Source organism: Mastigoproctus giganteus, unplaced genomic scaffold (assembly GCF_048544385.1).
Source record: "Mastigoproctus giganteus isolate SK-2022 unplaced genomic scaffold, ASM4854438v1 scaffold_16, whole genome shotgun sequence".
NCBI lineage: Eukaryota > Metazoa > Arthropoda > Arachnida > Uropygi > Thelyphonidae > Mastigoproctus > Mastigoproctus giganteus.
Window position 1 is genome coordinate 1,389,332 of NW_028328293.1, and position 16,143 is coordinate 1,405,474.

The window sequence follows — 16,143 nt, forward strand, 5'->3', positions numbered from 1 at the left end:
TCTAATTATTGTACTGCATTTTTATATCAGTAAGAAATGTTGTTTGGACATTAAAAAAAATAGGAACATTGCGAAGGTTGCAGAATACGATACTGGAAGATCATTTGAAAAGCTAATGATCACCCAAATAGAAATAGAAACTCATAATGTTGCGATTACCGGAAATAGGAGGCATTTTATACGCTTTAATTCACCCCAACCACAATTTTCAACCTCCCATGACGTCACCAGTGACATGGCATTATTTAAAGTGTGTATTTCGATGTAAATGTTGGTCTCCTAGATCTAAATTAACTCTTTCTTTCTTTCTCTCCCATTACTGTTTATTTTAAAACGTTGCAGATGTCATCCTTTGGGTTTGCTAACCTTTATGAAGAAAGAAAGAAAAAACCAGCTTCATTTTGCCTTTGGCATCATAAAATTACAATCGATCCAACAAAATGCCAGTTAGTTAATATATTTTTTCCATTGTTGCTCATATATCTCTATCTCTCTCTCTCCAAACTTTTATTTACGAAGTCTTTTTGCTTTACCGAAGCAGTTTCTGTCCGTGTTTATACTTTTCGAAATGTTTTCCATCAAAAAGTAACAAAAGAGCAGCCACAGAGATAATGATGAGAAATATTGCGCATCCTTTCAAATGTACTGACCTGTTTGCCTCGTAGTGGAGAATGTGGGGAAGTGAAACGTCTAAAATGAGATCTAAGGACTTTACGGTGGTTGTGATAGGCCAGGATCGACTACCCGATATGGTAAATGTGGCAAGAAAAATATCGAACGAAAGGAGTCCGGTGCTCCGCGTGTTTCCAACACGTGAATGGTACGCTAAACATGGTTATTTATGCTGGCCATTACATGATTTACAGTGTCACACACACACTTTGAGCGAGAGAAGGGTGGGGGAGAGGAGAGGAGGAAGGAGAGAGAGAGCGTCACGTGGGAGGTAATATAAGCTCAAATATACAAACAACTTCCAGTACCTGCATGTAGATGAAGCATCCCAGGTGGAGCTGTGTGTATATTCAATACGGGTTGGTTTTTTTTTCATCTTGAAACTTTAAAGGTATCAATCTTTCAATTCTTGCATTTCACTGGACTCGAATATCGCGTCCACATAAAGAAATTCTGTTCGGGTTTCTTCTTCGTCTACGCATTATTATTGTATTGGATGAGTAAAGTGAAGATGAACTAGCGATGCTCTCGGTAATCGTTTGCATCCAGTGTTCACCGAAATACGAGGCTTTTCCAGTTCACAACTAAAATGTATGCATTTTAGTTCTGAACTGGAAAAGCAATTGCATTCTGTCATCGAAAATCAGGAAATGCGCAGCTGTTTTCTCAATATTCAGAACGTTTCAAGGAAAAGAGATTGTTTTATTAGCACTTTATCAACACTGATGAAACTGGACTATTAAAGCGAATGTATATTGAAAGAATATATATAAGACATTTTTTCGCCTGGAAAAAATAAACAATATCATTTACTAAATACCACGCGTTAAACTCTGTTTTATTATTTGTTTTAATTTGAATAAAGCTACGTTTTGGGTTATCCACGTTGTGAAATTCTTCCTCGGTGCAAAAAGCGTACGTGTTGTTTAGCAAATTATAGTTCGACTGCACTTAATGCGATCACCTTTTAAAGTCTATTCGAAACAGATGGTGGAAGGTAAATATTTGGTTGGGAGAAGAGGGTTATGATAATGCCGAACACCTATTTAGCTTCTTCTCCCAACGATAATGTGTCTCGCACATTATGTCCAAAGAAATCGATGCGCCATAAATCTCCAGACCAACAGCCAATGTATCCTTTTCGGATTCTTAGTATTAATCACCCATTAGACCTAGAAAGTGTGTATGAGATCAAGAATTGAAAGACTCGCATCCGGCTGTGTCGCTGAAAACACGTTGACATGTCTGGGAAGAACGATGCTACGTCAGGGATTACCAATGTGACGTTAGAAGGGATCATGGGATTTAGTGGCCTGCGTGTTAGGAGACTGTTACGTGATCTGATTATCGCCACATTGAACTACAAGTATATTCAGACATACCCTTTACAAACCTCCCCATTTGAGACACACGCAGCATTCCGATTGGAAAAGATTCAGGTCTTTGGTCTTTGTTTTGCTGCCATCATGGGCTTTCTTATTCTGAAAAGAGCAACCATTTCAACTTATTGAGAAAGATAATTGTAAGGAAAAGACTTTCCACCATAATTGGTCTTCGCAAATATGTTTTTGTGTACATTGCCCTCTAATGGTGTTAACTGGAAAGTTGACATAAGGCATTTACCGTCCGCGATATCTTCTGATAAGTCTTGTCAATGTCACGTAGATCTGACAACTTTATGTTGTGATAATCTTAATCAAATATTGGGATTAAATCTGCGTTATCATTTTAGCAGTATGTGGTTTAAGCAAACTTTAACTTTAAGCAGTATGTGGTTTAAACAAACTGTTCATTGCTGAAGTAGAAACCCAACTAAAAATCATTCTTAAAAAAATAAATAGGAATAAATTAACTGATACGCTATGTGATATGGCAATTCTCTGTTTAGGGCAACAGGGAAAAAAAAAATGTTAACTGAAACCGATTCGGAAATAGAGTTGTTTGGAACTGCCCAGTATGTGTGTTTATTGAAGATTTAAGCGTGGATTAGTGGCCTTAGAAATTTTTGTAAGGGTAGGACAACTAAGTTATGAAAAAAAAGAAGCAAAATTAGCTGAAATTGCTATGGGATGCCTTCTTCTCCTGCTTTCTATTTCAGCGCACCATAAGATGGGACTTCTTTAAAATAGAATATCTAATATTTAATTATTTTTTTTGTGAATCCATAAACTTCCACCTATAGTGTGTTCTGAAAGCCGTTAGTCTGAATAAATTCAAAGAATATTTGGACAGATTATTAGAAGGAATAGGCAAATTAAATGAGTTTTTCGATTTTTATTTTTTGGCCGATGTTGTATGAGCTTTACTTCTTTGCATCTCGTTGCCAATACTAATCCTATTTTTGATAATGCAGAATGTTTTAGAGAATATTTTAACTTAGATGACCGACATAGAAATCATAACAAAGTTAGGCCTAAGAATATTTGTTTCAAACAAAGAAAATTCTTTTGTTTGGAACAAATATTCCTAGGCCTAACGTACTAGTAGGAAGGCATAATCCATGTGTGTAACTGTAATCACAAAAATGATTTTACAAGAAAAAAGCATCACACATCTCAGTATCGTGAGGCAAATTACGAGTTATCTCATCTTTGACCTGCAAATAAATAGCACTTCTGCACAAAAATAAGCATACGGCCCGTGACTGCTAAATACGATGCTGTTTCTTCTATTCTCTGTATCTTGTGAACTGCTCTGACCGTGTGGTCGCCCCGGAGTATAAACAGAAAATTTATTTATTTATTTTTAATTTCACTGAGTGCCATAACCCATGTCGACAAGGGACTGTTGTCTCTTCGTCGATGATTAGTCTAATTAAAAGTCCCCACAATGTGAGAGATGCCAAAAGGTGTAATGAATTAAATCCATATAAATTTAGAACCGAAAGCCTTAATCTATTGAAATTATATAATTCCGAAGCTTTCAACCGTTCGACTGATTTATGCGGATTAAATCACAAAAAATCACAGATAAATAACAACAGAAATTCGAGAGTATTTATTTCATTAAGCGTCAGGGCCAAACTCTAAGATAAAATGGGTGATCAACATACAGAGATCGCGAGAAGAATTTTACTATTTTTCAGGAAATTGGAAACATACTCCTAGATCCGTGTTTGCTTATGAAAATGTGTGTGTATTCAGCAACTGTATTGATACTGTACAAATTGGTCCCTTAAAGGTGATAATATTATTGTATAAAGCATTATTATTTAAATTAATTCGCTGCAATTTTCATATTAACCTGGATGTTTTATATTTGAATATAAAATGGCTCGGACAAAAGGAATTGCAATACTCGTTCTCCAGCACAGCAAGTCTGCGCACCACTGCTTCAGGATTTTTCTCCATTACATTTACTCGGCTACCCTGTTTTTTTTTTGCATGTTATCATTATCAGTTGTAGTAGTGTACTAATAAGTTTTGTACGTTAAAAAGCAAATAACGCTGGAATCCTTGCCTATAGCACATCGATTACAATCATTGTCTTTCCACAAGGTCTGGGTTCGAATCCGCCTAACCGGGAGGAATTTTGGTGGACTTTTTTTTGCACTTGGCTAAGTACTGGAGAGAACTTTTTCAGGATTTTTCATACAGCAAAACAGGCAAATGGATCTTAGAATAGTACTACTGTTAAATATCAATTTCGAAGAATGGAGCATCCGGAATTTTTGGGATTTATGTATGAAGTTTCATTGGTTGAAATTTTCTGCCCATTTCAATGACTGCGAGCAAAACTGACACACTCCTTTATCATCTTCCTATTTTTAAACCTATCTCTCATTTAACACCAAAGTGCAGTCAGACATTTTTTGAAAAGAATCATCACTTATTACTATTAAAAATGTTTTCAGGAATAGAACCTTCTTCAGATTCTGGAAAATGTGTAGAAATCTTCAATAGTGCGAGATTTATCCCTGCATCTCCAGAAAGTACTTTTTTTGGGGGAAATATTTCATTTTTGAAAATTTTTAAGTCGACTACAATGCTCTAAAATGCGTTAAATTTAATGGCTGCAGCCTCCTGAAACTCTTGCATTTGATCCTATCATTTTAAACTAGATGTTAATTTATGAATTTCATCTACTGCACGTGCCCTTTTTTTTCTATTTAAAAGTTTAGTAGTGACTCATTTTCAAAACGATTCCAATGCTTAACTTTTTGTTTATTTTTCATTCCTTTAATTCCGTAGTATGAGTGAAATTGTGAAACACGAGTACGGATGCAAGATGGAAAAAAAAAAAAAAAAAAAAAATTATTTTTTAAGAAACACAAAACGAAATAAATATTATTATACATAAACACTTTTTTTTTCGGTCGCTCATAACAGCAACAGGTTTTAATTTCTATTTTGTAACCCAAGTTTATTTTCAGTCATACATTCAGATAATATTAGCAACCCAGAAACTTATAATGCTGTCGTGTATTAATATTTCTTCTGAATTAATGTTGGGTTTTTTCCCCCCGTGGTTGTCAATATTATGACAACTATTTCAGTGGTTGACAAGAGATTTTTTGTTGCCTATTTGCTGTGATTTTCCACATATGAGTAAATAAACATTTTCCCTTTAAGATAAGTATTTTAAGTAAGTTTTATAATTGATCGTACTAATTCGTGTTTTAAAAAAAAAGGCAAAATTACAATCAAAACAAAATCGAAGTAATTACAGTACTTGAAGAATCCCAGAGTTATGTATTTTCTAACCACCCATGCTCTGATGGGTGGTTAGAAAATACATAGTTCAAGACAAAAACACCGATTTAGCATTAGCATTAATAGAAGCATATGATGCAAGAAAGCAAGCTTATACCTTATACAGCATCAGCCAAAAAAAAAAAAAAAAAAAAAGCCTTTCCATTTCACACATCCATTCGCTCCAAAACTTTGTCTAGTTCTTCCTTGAATTTATTTAAGCTGTCAAATTCCACAACGAGAGATGGAAATTTGTTCCAGCAATCAACTACTCGCTAATTTTAATTTATGCCCCCTTAGGTTCGTAACCTGAGCAAGAGGAATAATCCCATCAGCACTAAGCCTGCTCAACCCATTCAAGGTCTTATACACCTCAATCAGATCACCTCGCAGGTGCCTAGTCTCCAGACGCTGCAATTTACAGAAATTAACTCTCTTGGTAAGAGGATCCTTTCATTCATTCCCCTTACCAATTTTGTTGCCCTTCGCTGTACACACTCAAGCAAATCTACATTCTTTCTAAAATGAGGCCTCCAGATTTGTATGCAGTACTCAAGGTGTGGCCTGACCATTGCCTTATACAAAGGGATAATCATCTCATTTTTCCTACTAGCAAAATTCAATTCCTGTATATCATTGACAAAATTCCATGACCTGCTCTGGCATCCTGTCTGCACTGTCAGATAACTTCATATCTGATGCATAATTACCTCCAGTTCTTTTTCATTCCCTTATCACCTGAGTGTAGTAGTACCACACAGTTGGTACGTTCCTCTAGGGTTACTGCTTCCCAATACAGTAATTTGAATTTGCGATGTTAAACTTCAGTTGCCACTTTTCAGCCCATCTGCCCAACTTTTCTAGATCCTGATGCAGTAGCATACTGCATTACTATCATTAACAATCCTACCAACTTTTGTATCATCTGCAAATTTGGACATTAAGCCTTCATCAATATCATTGATAAATATACAAAACGAAAATGGATCCAACACCGAACCCTGAGAGACTCCGTTAAAAACCTTGGTCCACGAAGAGCAGTGTCCATTGATTACCACTCTCTGTCTTCTCGCACTCAACCATCCTTTTATCCATTGCAGCAACTTACCTTAATGCTATGCTGCACGAATTTATACAGTAGTCTCCCATGTGCAACAGTATCAAAAGCTTTCCTGAATTCCTGATTTAATAGGAACAAAAAATTGTTTTGAGTTTAAGCATGTTGGTCATATTGCTTTAAATGAAATTTGTAGTTCTTCAGATTTGGTTTTAGCTTACACTATTCGTTTTCTAAAATGCTGCTCATCTTTTTTTGTACCTTTTCTTTTCATTTCCATCACAAATTTGCTGGTCACGGTCCTGTGGTTAGCATGGACGGCTGTATGTAAGGAGGTTCGAACCGGTATATTGCCATGAAAATCTTTCAGCCCATTATTGAACTGTAACGAAATACCGCTGCCCTTAATTTGATATGTATACAGTCCCCATGAATACACGAGCTCTTTTGGCCTTGACTATTCTCAAAAACAACTAAAATTATTTCCTTTTTCAATTTTATTTTATTCCGTTCTTATATTAAGCTGTATCATAGAGCAGCAGTGTTTTTTATAGTAATGTAATGCAGTGTCTTAGTACGAAATGTTTGCAGTGGTGTTGAATATCTCAATATTTATCTCAATGCACTAAAAACGACGATTTAGAAAGGAATAAACTTTCAATAATAACTTGGTAAATAAAAGAAATCTAAAATTTTTTGAATTTTAATTATTTTTTTGTTTCGCTATTGAGTTTATGGTCGCTTTATGGGACATATTTGCCATAGAGTGACACCTGAAATGCGACCACTGCTCACTATAAGTGAAAAAAAATTGTAATCAAAGTAGGTATTTTGTCAGACACCGATAAAAAGTAACCAATGTGTACAGAGGTGGCCACTGTTTCAGATTTTTACTGTGTGATTGGAGTAGTCCATGGATCAACGAACCCCCAAACAGATGAGGGTAATATAGAATCCGACCATAAAGAGGAATCCGACAAATACGCATGTTGCTAATTGTACCAAGACCTACTGTGGGTTCATAATCCACAGTAGATCTTGGTAAAATGAATTAAGGAAGGAAAATTTTAATACTATTCAGCTATACTGTATGGGTTCAAATAATATTTTTAGAACTACAGTACGTGTAAAAAAAATATATATGTTTGAAAACTCAGAAGCACAGCAAAGCTTAGGAAAAGAAGTCCGGAATTTCAGTTCCTGAACCAGCCTGTGGCCCATTGGAAATATTAAATGAAGGAAGCAGAATACTGATCATGAGACCACCACGGATGATCCTAATTTAAAAAAACAAACAAACTGCTAATTCGTTTTGAGGTCTGCTGAACCTGTTAAATTAACATTACACATGAAACGGTTCACGTGGAAACATTTCATACTTAACGATTTCAAACTACGTTTAATTCTACATTTATTTAAAGATTATTTCTAATTCGCTTATTTGCTATATTTATCCGTTTTGAATTCCACGTATAACGAATCTTATTCGTGTGCAAATGGAGGCAGTACAACAAGATCAATGTTCAACTGATCTACTCGCATATCTAATAATGAATTTAATGTGGAATGTTATTCGTAATGAGATGTAACTTTTTTCGTGTAAAACTAAATTTGCTATTTAAGATCTAGTTCGTTAAATCTTGGATAAACGTGCTTTAAACCCATAATTGCGATTAATCATGGAGTCTCACACGCAATAACACCATTACCGTTATCATGACAACAAACTCCACCAAACAATTTCAGCCATCAAAAAATTTCAGCAAGAAAAAAAAAAACACGTGGATGACACATTCGCATTGCCTGAGTTCTGTACTTCATTGCGATATGATTAATAAACACGTCTACTTGAAATGCATTCGTTTATAGCGTCATCCACTTCATAGTCAAACATTGGTTATAAAAGTTAAAAAAAACGACCTTCAACAGAAGGGGTTCTCTTTTTTATTTATTTTTTTAGCTGGGATATTAAACAACACGTCATCCACTAGCGACTAGACCGACATTTTCTCGTGTTACTGACTAGCTTACACTATTTAAAATTGTCGATTTTGCAATAATTCGAATAGACGAGGACATCGAAGGAAAATCATTTAAAACGCAAAGCAATGCTTACGTAGCCTGTTTTGTGGTATCTGTTATTTGTGTGACATAAACATTTAATGATATGTGTCTGTATAATCACAATGGAAAAGATGTGAGTGGGTGATAAGTCGACTACGGGGCATTTGCATAATTCAAAAGGTGGTAGTGTAGTCGAATGATGCGTGAAAGAGAGAAAAAGAAAATCCCCCTTGTAATATACTCACCCGAAATAGAAACATTGGTCACCAAATGCTTAAGCCTTTTCTATTTTCTCACTTAAAATCGAGAAACAAGTAGCAGGTTTGGTCTTTCAGTCATTCACATCGCCATTTCCGAAGAACAGCCTAGGGGAGTGTGCTTTTGTTGCAGTGGCCGTAACCGAGCCTTTTATCTCGAGGATTAGTCATTTGGGTTTATCTCCACGATCTTCAACCTACTTTAGGGATGACTTGCTTCTGTCGGAGGGCACGTTAGCATTTGATTGGATATTATGAGAAGCTCACGCTCAGAAATATTCTGCTAAACATAATCTGATCGCCAGGCAACAAAATAACCGAGTTTAAACAAACGAAAAGGAAAAAAAAAAAACCCAAAAAAACCTTGTATTATCAGGTTAATTCTCCTTTATTCTAGTTATATAAGAATTAGTTACGTTAGTACGCAGCCTCCCATATGTAAAGAATGCTTCGATTTTCGATTTTGACATATGAGCATGGAATATTATTTGCAAGCGTGCTGGATATATACAGGAATTTAATTAATATTAAGATAGAGAGAAGCCAGCAAATCTAAAAATACTAAATGAACTGCATTTTGTACATTAAACACTGTTCTGCATTTCTGAAACCATCACGGGGTAATGATCATTATAATGAGAACTCCAACGCTCTGGTATATATTGTGGAATTCAAATATCTCTCTGGTCTGTAGTAGGATGGCTGTTTTTTGTACTTTTGCAGTTCGATTTCTAACACCCAACTTTTGCAGCCATTATTTAACAGACTTCGCTGGCCCTCTCATTATTTAAATCCAGTGTGTGCACGTTCTTTCACAAATTGTAGGAGTCATCGATGACTACTCGGGAGACCGAGTAAAGGAGAAAATGAAAGATGTCTGCTGAATTTATTCAAATGGCAGTTGAATTAGAAAAGTTTGGAATTTATCGATTTAAAACTGTTTTGGAAACCATTTTTTTCTTTTTTTTGCAGTGCTGCGATCTCCAGTTTTTGAAAGTGAAAACAAAAAACTTTTTAAGCGCACATCGCAATTTTTTTCCATCTCTCATTTATGACTACATCTTTATGATGCAATGTACGATACCTGTATTTGTGCAAAACAAATCCTTAGTTGTATCCTGTTCCGAAATACTCTCTCTCTCTCTCTCTCTCTCTCTCTCTCTCTCTCTCTCTCTCTCTCTCTCTCTCTCTCTCTCTCTCTCTCCTGGGGTGGATTAAATTCGGAATGGGAACTTTTAAATGGCAGTGAAACAAGTAACCACGAAATTGTTATTATTTATTTTTTGCAATTTATGAAGAAAGCTGACACTCGATTTGCATTCGAGATATTTAAACCAAACGCCCCGAATACTTCCCCTTGGCGAGAAGAGTAAATGATGTAGTTAAGGTGTCCACTGGTGAGGGATGGGAAGATGGGATAACACTCCATCATTGTTGCTGATATCGATTCTTGGCATTACTCTTTCAAAGGTCATCTACTTCCCGCTCTTCTCTTCCGTAATGCAGCTCTTTTTTTCTTCTTCTTTTTCCTGGGTTTTGAAAGTTTGTTTTGTTGTTTATTGGTTTGTTAGACTGAAAACCAAAAGTGCACCTTTTCATTTAGAATTAATATGGACCTCTTATTCGATTAAGAGCTAGAAAACTCAGATGCACTTAAAGGGGAAGAGCTGTCATAATTTCATTTACAAATGCGGCATTCAATTGAAATATTAAAGGTTACTCAATGTTCTTCTCAAGGCCATTGATTCCTCCGATTATGTTGCTCTCGCCATGAGTTGCCTCGGTGTTGCATTACAAACAAACGACACCCTCAGGAAATGTATTCTGCTATTTATTTGCAACGAAAGGTCACCACCTAAAGCCGGGTTTACACGAGAATGAACCACAATCGTGTTGCACGAATTCCAGAAGAATTCTCGAAGTAGAATGAATCATGAAAGCGTTTATAAGGGAGCAGTGCTGCATCAGTAGTTCATGATATTTTATTTATTGTATTGGGCAGTCCGCTCCAATTCGTATAAATTCTGCATTCGCTGAGGCGAATTAGTAGAAGCAAAGCAATTTAGGTAACATTTTGACGAGGTTATGGAGAAAGAATATTAAAAATTTTGCATTCACGAGGGTTTCTAGGAACACAACTATCGTGCTATACGAGGACTGACTGTATCAAGCAAGGCTTGATACTGCCAGCGCCACCTTAAGAACATAACATATTCTTAAGGTGGTGCTGATACAGCAGAGCCAGCTGTGAGTATTTCTTGGAAGTCGCATTCATAATCGTATTTCTAATCCTTCATAATTGTTTACAAGGGCTATGATTTCGTGAGCTTACAAGGGCAGTGAACTATGATTTCGTGATTCACAATCGTGGCCCACGCCCGGTTTTACTCATCTCTGCTTTACGATTTAAATTGTCACGTGGTCTTTGGGTTTGCTCTGTTGGGTGCCCACTGACTGAGCGAATAGCCATGCCCTAGAAATAGCTAAGCCGTAGTTGCACCTCATTACAAATCACGATGCCCAAGTTGGTAGTGCGATATCAAGCAGTAGCATCAGTTTTAGAGCCTTGTGGAGGAATATTAGTTCTTCCACATAAGTCATAGTTTTTCACCTTAAAGCCTGCTATTTGAACTGAAACTAGCTGCGTTGCTAATGAGGAAAGGATCCCTTTTGTCACGTAATCTCCGATACGGGAATAATAGCCACAGTCAGGCTGAATCTCAGAGATATTTTTGTTATCATAATTAGAGACATCAAAAGTACACCGATGACGTATTTCTGGATCCACCGATGACGTATCCTTTTAGTAATGATAAAAGTGGCTTTAGCAGATGACCTTCACTGATAAGCATTTTTACCCATATTAATTGAGAATTCTCCCACGAAGCTCCAGAATGACGTAGACTATTAAGAAAACTGTCTCGTGCAAATATAAACTTTTGTTGTTCTGTGAACTTTTGCACAGCGCATGTGTTTCAACTTCTCGCTTTAACAAAAAAAAAAAAAAACTTTTTCTTGTCCTGTTATGGATGTTGGAAACGACGTTACTCAACTTTATATGTACTTCCTTTTCTTACTTTGGCGTTTTTCCATTCTGATATCTGGTAGGAATAGCCTTAGGCGTGAGGCATTGCTGGTAACGAGAATACCGGAAATGATCTATGCCTTCTTCCTGCGTTCTTTGTCTGCACGTCGGAAATACCCTGGCGAACCTAACAGTTCTGTCGGCCTCCCCCATTATTTGTTTATTATAACTTGGTGATAAGCCCGTTTATTGCTAAAGACGCTTGGTGAATGCACGCGCCGAGCTCCCCCCTCTTTATTTTCCCCTTCTCCCCGAAACTCAACAGTAAAAGATGAAAATAAAGAAAGTCCCGCGGAACAAACTACAGCAGTTGTGCGACAAGAAAGGAACACCCCATCTCGCTATCATTTTATAGATTCTTAGATTCCGGAGAGAGAAACTTAGCATCTTTAGCGCGTGTCCTTGTTGAACTACATCTCGCTTCTTAGTCGGTTAAAGAATTCTGATTATCACCGACTGCATTTCCCTTCTGACGTGATGTATTTGCCAGGATGAAATATCAAACTTTTGTCTCCATGCTCAATACCGTATATTCCTTAAAGAGCTGATTATTTATTTTTATTATTTTTTTTTTTGTATCAAACTGGCGTAGCTTTTTAGGTTGTTTATTTTTGTGCGTTCTCAATTATATAAATAACTATAAATAGTTATTCAAATAGTTTCACTAAATTAATGAAACCATTCCAGCCTTAATGGCTTGAATGGATTCATTAATGGCTTGACCAAGTCCAAGACCAAATGCAGCTAATAATTGTATTCATTGACAAAGTAATTAATTGTAAATTCGTTTGACCTAGTGGTAGGGCTGGAGTATAACAAGAACATCAAGAACCCATTTAATGAGCTATATAATATTGTCTTGTTTAGTGTCAGTGGCTTAACCGCCGAAGATTCACCTGGATGGTGGGCAAACGAAAATCAAAAATAAATAAATGAATTCTGTCTTAACTTCTGACCCACTGTACGTGGGATGGCTTATCAATATTCAGAATGTGAAGGCGGTTGGCAGGCAAACATGCGGTTATTTTAGAAGCTAATAAAGTGCGGCTGTTCTGCTCGTGGAGTCTTCGTCATATAAATCAGATTAATATAAAGATCCGCGTCTCGCTGTTACTGTTATCGGCTGCCAAACATCGTCGCTGTGCCCATTTAGGCAGAGCGGTCTTCTTACGGATATTTGAGAAGTATCTTTTATCTACATAAAATACAAATTAGTTCGGCCCACGTGCCTATTAAGATGCCAGAGTCAAAGGGCGGCAGCCACTTGTCTCGCCAACAAAAGCAGTCCAAATATGACCTCCGTATGTTTCTTCCCCACTTCCTAAGAGCCTTTGGGAGCCGAGAACAGCGACCTTCGTTTATTGCTCTTCTGTTTGGAAGGGTCATACATTAGTCAGGGTGTGGTAAAATAGATGCCGGAAGGTGCCTGTGCCTATTTATTGCCACCGGTAAGGACAGGATTAGCGATAAGGCAGTTCGACATCTCAAAGTAGCTGGTAATTGGTACGCAGGAAAAGTCTATACAAGTCCTGCGCAGGCGTTTTTCCTCTTAATAATAATTTCGTGTAGCACTAAGTTATATCTCGAATAGCTATAAATTACCTTTGCAGTGTTGTTTGTTTACACTAATAACCAGCAAAATATACATTACAACTGTCTTGGCGTAGAGGAGGAAAGTAATCTCCAGTAAGGCCCTTTGTTAAGATCAATTCCAGAAATAATTTATAAGCTTAAGAAACAGGTTTTGAGAATAAATATTATATAAATAGTTGGAGTATTTATTATAGAATGGGCTCCTGCAATGCAAATGAAGAGCAGTGTTGTCACATGGCATTTATTCTTTAACTGAGAAACTATCGCAACGAGCTGCCTTGGAGTTATACTACAAATAAACAGCACGTTTTTATATCTCAGTGTTTGTATTCATGGAATTGCGTCTGCAATTTCATGAATAGAAACACTGAGATATAAAAACGTTCCTGCAGATTATCTGGGGAGTTGGCGTATTCCAATTTCCTCATTTCAGGTTATGTAAATGACGTTGGAATTAAGATGCAGTTAGGGTCATTTAATCTTTAAAGATTTTCTACCAGTGTACGTTACTCAAAAGCGTACCAAACATTATAGCCAAATAGTCAGTAAAGTTTATGAGTAGAATAATTATTAAATTATTTTTAATGAATTATAAAATTGAATTTTAAATTATACTTTTCAAAATTATTAAATTTCCGATAGTATTTTATAAGTTTGATGTTCATGTGTGAAGTGCCGCTTTTGTTCTTATCAATTATGCTGGCCACTCGATGACAACATATATCGATAAAGTGTCTTATTTATATCAATGTAAAAAAAAAAATTGGAATAGTGGAAAATAATTTATTTTTACCCAAAACTCAAGTACTTACGCGTGCTATTTTTACACAAATAAAAGCAAACTTTGCTGATAAAATGTTTTGATGCGTTTACATAGCTTTGATCTCTCTAAGTGAGTTGCCTCAGTGCTGCAGTACAAATAAGCAGTAATTGAAATATGTTATTTATTTGTAACGTAGTTGAGTACCCCCTCCCCACAAGACGATTGTTTTGGGATCTGTTTATCCAAAAAAACTTCGACCTTTGACCATAGGTGAAAGTTCGAAGTTTTTTTTCTTTTGATAAACCGCAGATAATTATAGAAAAGGAAGCGCAGCTGTTATGGAGTATAGCATTAAGGCACTCGTACCGATAGCTTCATGATTTGAGATATCAAAGACAAGATCACTTTTTCTCAGCAAGTTTTGTCTGCTTTTGCTATTTCGAAAGAAAACACAAGCACTGCTCTAAACAGATTCTTGGAATATAGTAAAAATTAAAAATATATATATAATAATAGAATAAATAAGTGCTATTCTACAAAGCGCGATTGTAATCGCGTACTTCTAAATTAATATTTCAATAACAAAATATCCCTTTTAATAAAACATGCTCGAACGAATAATTTAAGCAGTTTTAAAGGTATCCTTTGAACTTCGAACGATGCTAAAACTTCATTTATTAGACATTATGGACTTACAATTTTATAACTGTTTTGTTTGTATTTCTTATCGCTAATCAAATTTATTGGCAATGTTGATTGATACAGAAGCTGTATAAAAGGTATTAGAGATTAGCTTCATCAATATCGAAATATGCTTGACTTTTTTTAGTGCACTATGGGCGAAAATAACGCCAACCAGTGCAGAGTGAGAAGAAAACACCAAATCTTTGTAAAGAGTATTGCAGGATAGAAAAGAGAGAACTCGAATATTCTTCATATAATCGATGTCAACAACGTTAAGGGGTGTCCAGTATTGTATTCTTTTGTCATTGCTGCTTTGGTATTTTCTTTCTGATCACCCTCCAGCTTTTTATTGAAACTCAACTATATCCGTGTTAAAAAAGGTAAAGTGCAGCCATTATCAACCCACTGCAGGATGGAAGCCTCCTCAACAATTCATGCTGAGGGAAATGGACCATAATCTGCCACGCTGGTCCAGTGCGGGTTGGCAGATCGATCGTATTCAGCAGTCAGGGGCTTGAACCCCGGTCTACTCAAGGAGCGTGTGCTACTGCACTCCCGCTCATGACCACTCGGCTACGGAGGCCGTCTTATCCGTGTTTACCAGCCCTAAACTAGAACACAGAGGCCACCATGTGCCGACACTTCTTGTTGAATGAAGTCTTGTTGAATGAAGTCCATCTGTTTGCGCATACACTCACCGCACTTCAATAACATTAAGAGAAAAACCTGTCGAATATTTGCCAGGAACTTCTGGGCATTTGGAATAGAAAGGTGATCCTTCTCCATTCCTCTTTATGCCATTGGTGATTTGGTCATCCATGCAGGAGAACTGCAAAAAAAAAAAAAAAGGTCTTTTCCACAGAATACTTGACCTTGAGATATATGAACCGGATCTGCGATTTTTCGCTAACCATCTACACTTCTCGCAAATCTTGGAGTCATATAGTAATGATAAAAAAACATCGCGAGGCCCTCCATACTAATCCTGGAAAGATGGATGCTCGTTGAACAGTAGGAATCATTAAGGCGCCGAAAGAAAACATTGAAACCCCATTAACCCTCCTTTATTGCTGTCTCATCCCTCGAAACCACGCTACCATTGGAGTAGAGGTTTATCAAACGTTGGCCAACAAAATATACAAGTACGTTTCGGAGAAGAACTCAAGAATGATAACTGAGAGGTAGAAAAAGAACATTAGGAGTACCGAGACCAATTAGAACTGAATGGTTCACAGGAACTTGTATAATGTTGCATCTGTTTATGCACATTAACCACT

The 16,143-nt window shown here is 36.5% G+C and overlaps 1 protein-coding gene across 3 annotated transcripts in view; it reads left to right on the forward strand.

Annotated features, from left to right (window-relative positions):
- The window catches only part of LOC150074890 (uncharacterized), a 618,385-nt gene that overhangs the window by 1,050 nt on the left and 601,192 nt on the right, over positions 1-16,143 (forward strand). The window lies entirely within an intron of this gene.